Below are 6,312 nucleotides of genomic sequence, written 5' to 3'. Positions count from 1 at the left end.
AATATCCTAAATGCCACCTGTAGTCCAAATTGAAGAGTCGAATTTTTTAAAAATATACAAAAAATCTTCACTTTTGCTAATAATTTGTAAATATGCAAAAATTTCAATTGTAATCTAAATTGAAGAGTCAAATTTTGTAAAAATATACAATACAAATCTTCAATTTTTCTAATAATTTGGAAATACGCAAAGATGTCAACTGTAGTCTAAATTGAAGAATCATATTTTGTAAAAATATATAATAAAAATATCCAATTTTGCTAATAATTTGTCCACGTCTGTAGTAACGAAGCACGAGATTAAGAAACCCAGAATATGTTAATCCAGGTATGAGCGAAGTCCAGTTTAAACCTAACACAGAGACATTTCTTTTATTTCAATGTCCTTTTAATACAGTCTTGAGAGTTCCTGAAGACAGAAGCAATATTCAGCTCTTCTTTTAAGGAAAATTGTACTGAAGGCAACAGGCGATAATAATAGTCACTCTTAACATGTCATTGACGTCATCACTTCATTAAATACTGCACATTCCGTCCTTACTCTTACGAGCATCGTGTACCGACCGCCATGTAGCTGCATTCCCTATCCATGTAGCACAAGATAAACATACCTCAGCGAAAGCAACCCCAGATCCTAATAGAAAGAAGATGAATTTTCATTTCCTAATCCAAGTCCAATCACAGTTTTACTTAGCAGCAGCCCTGAGTACTCCCATGCCAGTCCAATGCTTGGTTTACACTTCCTTCCTGCCTAACGACTCTAGAAAAGTGGAATGCATACCGTTTCGTGCAGGCCTCTATGTAATGCGGACAAAACAAAAAGCAAATTGGAAAAGCCGATTTTGTTCCACTTTTGTAGTGTTAGATCTACTTTTAGATTAGGTGGGAATTGGATTGTAGGCTACTACTTGCAGGGAGTATGAACAGCATTAATGAAGATCTCACACTAGCAGAGAAATAAATTCTAATTGTCCCGTGAATGTCAGAATGTCATTTTTGGACAATCACAGTAATTTCCCTTTTTCACATAAAATACATTTTTATTTAAACAACTCAGTAATTAATTTCTGAAAAGCACATCATCATCATCATCATCATCATCATAATCATCATCATCATCATCATCAAGTCGTGGTCGTAGGCGTTGGCCCATTTCGTCCTCATTCACCGTACTTGCAGTTAATGCTTCCTTGTCCGTTTGTGTTAATGTCCTAGACGGTATAGTACCGTACAATAAAATGACGACCGCCACTCTTTAACATTACATTCGGCTTTCTTTACGAGTCTCGCTTTTAAGCATCTTATTGTTCCACGTACAGCACATACTGCAGGTGTCGGTATTCCTTCCATAACTGCATTCTGACGTAACAAACGATAAGTCAAATACAGTAGGACCTCTATTATCCGTGGTAATGAAGGGGATAGACTGAACGGTTGACCGAAAAAATCGGATAATCCATACCATGAAAGATTTGTAATTTCCTCCATGGTCTTGTATTTAACTCGCTAGATAGTGGATCAGAAGTTCACTAATTTAAGTCTGGTTGTCAACGACGGGTTTTTAAGGGGCAAGGAAACCCTTTGTAATGACTGTCTCAGGGAAGATAGGAATACAGGTCTCATGTTGTAGATTTACATACTTTTTTACACTTTACCCTTGTTTTTTTACTAAATCGCGCAGTTGTAACTCCAATCTCGTATTCTGATGCGAGATGAGCCACAGTTTCTCTTTCTCAAACCATTATACTTAGCACATCACGTTTTCTGTTAATACCTATGGAAGACATTTTATATACAAGTTACAATATAGAACGGCAATTAGAACAGTAGACAATGTTGTGTGACGATAAAGGCTTGTAATATCACTCTCCAGTAAAGACATAATGTAGAACCTACTAATATGATGTACAAAACAGTACTTCATATAAGTTATTTATTTCTGAAGAAAAAAAGACCGAGAAATAGACAGTCGGATAATCCGCCAATCGGTTAATAGGGTGACGGATAATCGGGGTTCTACTGTACTTCAATACGTTCGCTCGTTCAGTTATATTAGGTTCAGTAACTATTTTCGCCCTTCAGCCAAGCCTCCTTTCAATATCACAGCCACAGTTTCACTTTTTGAGACATTAATTAAACAAAACTGATGCACGGCAGTTTGATCTGCAGAACAGGGTTCAGGATTATTCTTAAAGCTCCATCTCATTCGAGTCTTTGCGATTTTGTCTTTCCTTTTGCCTATAACGAAGAGTAAATAATTTGCGTAGTGGATTCATACCGTTAAGTACATGATTAATATCAAAATATTCATGGATGACTTCGTTAAAATAAATGTTAACATGCATGTACATGTTGTAACTGCGCTAATCCCGAAGTCTCATTCGAGATATAGACTATTTTGCTTGGTTTCTACTATACTCGACATAATGGAAGTTTGAGCGACGAGTCAAGGTAACGCACACTGATCCTTGTGCCGCATATCGTCAGGATACAATTCAACCGATCATGACACAAGGTGATCCCGCATTCCATCAGCCTTCCCCGCGCGTGGTCACGTGCTGCCTGGCATCTCGAAGCGCACGTTTCCAGTCATTACGCGGGACAAAGAGATGTAGTACGAGGCCTTATCACACGCGCGACCTTTCAGACGTCTAGTGTGCTCCGCAAAGTTCAAATCTTTGCAGAGCAAACGGTACAGCGAACTAAACCATCAGCTCAGCTCTGTTTGACTGTTTTTGTCTGCGCAGGAGATCAAGACGACAGGTGCGGTCGAGCGGCCTGCACTCAACGTACTTTTCACTGTTGTCAGAGCGAAACGTAGACTGAGGGAATCTTAAACAAATTTTAAGAAAATGTCGGAATTTTCAAAATATACACATTAAAAAAAAAAAAAAGACATTTAGTTTTATGGACTTGTAGATGAATATCCAAAGTATGATCAGGGATCGTGACAATTATTCAACAAGCACAATATGACGTAAGAACCATGCAGTTCATCAGTCCAGCATCACTTTTTTATTTTATTGGGTTATTTTACGACGCTGTATCAACATCTAGGTTATTTAGCGACTGAATGATATGAAGGTGATAATGCCGGTGAAATGAGTCCGGGGTCCAGCACCGAAAGTTACTAAGCATTTGCTCGTATAGGGTTGAGGGAAAACCCCGGAAAAAACCTCAACCAGGTAACTTGCCCCGACCAGGATTCGAACCCGGGCCACCTGGTTTCGCGGCCAGACGCTCTGACCGTTACTCCACAGATGTGGACTCCAGCATCATAGAGTAGATGATTATATTGATGATGTTGTGCGCTCATTTGTTTCTGAGTTGTACCTGTCTTGTGAGTAATTTAGTGAATATTTCGGGATGATTAAAGTTGGGAAGAACCGTCTACACGAAAACAGAAACGAGCAATTTGGAATTATATTTCAAAACAAGAAAAAGTGGCTTTTATAGTGATAAATAAGTTACTTATTTGAATTTGTCCATTATGCAATTCTCGAGAAACTTCAATTCAGAATTTCGCTTTCTAAACAGTCAAAGCCTGCTTGACTGCGTTTCAATCCAACGCCTTCATGGAACGCAAAATATCAAAACTAGGAATAGAAACAGATTGCCTCCACCAACATTTGCTGCACTTGTAAGTGTAAAATTAGAAATTAAAGGAGGGTTGCTATGGCTACGTTGTCAGTGAGAATGTGTTGAAGCTCATCAAGTACAAGGATAAGCCAATGTTCACATTGTCAGCCGAGGAAATAGAATAGTACCCAAATGTAATCTAAATGGTTTTTGAGAGTAATTGCTTATGAAGCATTAATTAGTAGCCGATAGTATGACTATAATATATATATATATATATATATATATATATATATATATATATATATATATATATATATATATATATATAACTACGTTTTATTAGCTAGCAGTAAAGAGATTTAATGAAACTCCAACTGTTTTCTTTTGAAAGTTAAATATATCCAGAGATTTTTTTTTAGATGGAATGATCTTTATAGTGAATCAAATACATGTTTCGTTCTTAGAGCCTGGCAACACTAATCCTTTAGCAAATCCAAGTCTTCTTAAACACTAACGGCGGCAACAGGGTAATGGTGTGCTACGAAAATCCGAAGTATTTAAGAAAAACCTGTCAACGTTATGATTTTTCTTCAAAAAATCTTACAAGATCGAGAGCTATTTCAGCTCTTATATTTCAAAAAAATCAAAACACATACTGTCCGTTACTCAGGAGAAGACGAGCGGAAAGAATGTGACCTTCTTGACTATCGCTGCTGATTATTATAAACATCGCTCAGATAAGCATCCCAGTAGCCAGGTTATTACTGTGCAGGAAACATGAGTAACAATGCATATGGAAATTAAAGCTGAGTTGAACAGAAGGAGACCTAATGTTTCCGCTTACTGCAGTACAAATATTGCACGTGTTGTCGTACGTTATCTGTTCACATCCCTTCCTCCTCAGTCCGCTCTCGTCTTCTCCTGAGTCACCGACAGTACTTTTTAAATCACTCAATAATTCCTGTACATATGGTAAAATTGGAGAAAAATTAAATTTGCTGAAATGCATTTTTTAGATCTGTAGTTATGATAACACTACGTGATCAAAAGAAAAGTAAGGACAGCAGAGCACATCCAGTTGTGTTCAAGAAGAATGATGACAGAAGAATCTGAACATTTCTTCCTTTTCTCCTTCCAAGGCTTCTACTCTACACAATTCTGCGAATGTTTGATCTTTACTGAGACATAACTTGTTACATGGAAAATAAGTGTTTTCGGCACCCAATAAGAAACTCGCGAATTGAGATTAGTACAGCTTTATTCCTTAGTAAACAAGAAAACAGTGCAATAGCAAGCAACGCAGCTGCATAGAAAATTACGTAGATCTGCAGTTGCCAGTATGTGCCTCGGGAATGGCCCAAGATCCCTCCGATAATTAGTACCGCCGATCCCTAAGCACTGCAGATTTATGGTCCTGGGATTACTAGGTCAACTTTGACCTCAAAGGAGAAGAAATGTGACATACGATCTTCGCGCCGATACCCACCACCGTGTTCGAGCCTCAGCTTGCACTGCCTTTGCAGGACGCCAGGGACGCCTGCCGCATGAAGGAAATTGAGTGTTACTGAACACTTAGTGTTCTGCTCTTAAATACATGGAGAGAAATCATTAGCCGATGCCAAGTATAAAGTAAAGTTCCATTACAGACCTGGAAGTGGGAACTACATCGCGAGGCGTAGGAAGTCTTGTTCGACTGAGGCTGGAATAAACGTTCATTGCAGAATCAGTCTCTTCGGTCAGAGGTCACTGGTTGACGCTATATAATAAATTGCAGGGAGCGCTTAATTATACTGCTTTCTACTGAGACGTCAGCTATGTTAACTATTAAGAATATCATTAAATTTTACGTGTTCAAACGATTATTCATGGACAAACCAAGTGATTATTTCTAATTGATTAAATGGCGATCTTACTCGTGTTAATTATGTAAGCATGTGCGGCTTACAGCTGTTTCGGTGTTACTTGACACCATCCTCAGAGCCTCTGTGTCTCGGCGTCATCTCAACTTCGTTGCCTGTTGTGTGGATGCGTTCGTGTGATGAAGAGTTGTGTCAAATAGTGTGTGTGTTCTGAAATTGATCTGTGTGTTGAGTATTTGATTAGGGTGTGTTTTAGTGTGTCTGTATATTTCATATTGTTCTAGTGTGTTGAGTTTTTGGTTCTTGGGTTGTACGTGTAGGATTTCCATGTCTGTATTTATGTTACCGTGTGTGTGGTTGGCATTAGTTATGCATATGTAGATGTACGCACACACTATTTGACACAACTCTTCATCACACGAACGCACCCACACAACAGGCAGCGAAGTTGAGATGACGCCGAGACACAGAAGGCTCTGAGGATGGTGTCAAGTAGCACCGAAACAGCTGTAAGCCGCACATGCTTACATAATTAACACGAGTAAGATCGCCATTTAATAAATTATTTATATTCAAGTGTTAAAAGTAGTGTAGGAAAGATTCAACATGGATTATTTCTGTTGGAATATATCTTAGGAAACAAACTATATTAAAATGTGTAGCCTACGTAAATATTAATTTTACAATTTTACTAAAATAGTGATTAACAACACACGATGGAATTAATGCTGATGTTGCTCTGCTGAAATTTAAACCCCTGCCGTAGAATAATTTTTCATGGCGACAGCTATGTCAGTGCCCAAACATGCAGCGTATCGTCGCCAGATTTACGTAATCACGAAGTACTGAATTGATTGGCATATCTCCTCCAG

The sequence above is a fragment of the Periplaneta americana genome, chromosome 12 (assembly GCF_040183065.1).
Source record: "Periplaneta americana isolate PAMFEO1 chromosome 12, P.americana_PAMFEO1_priV1, whole genome shotgun sequence".
Classification (NCBI taxonomy): Eukaryota; Metazoa; Arthropoda; class Insecta; order Blattodea; family Blattidae; genus Periplaneta; species Periplaneta americana.
This window is presented reverse-complemented; position numbering follows the sequence as displayed.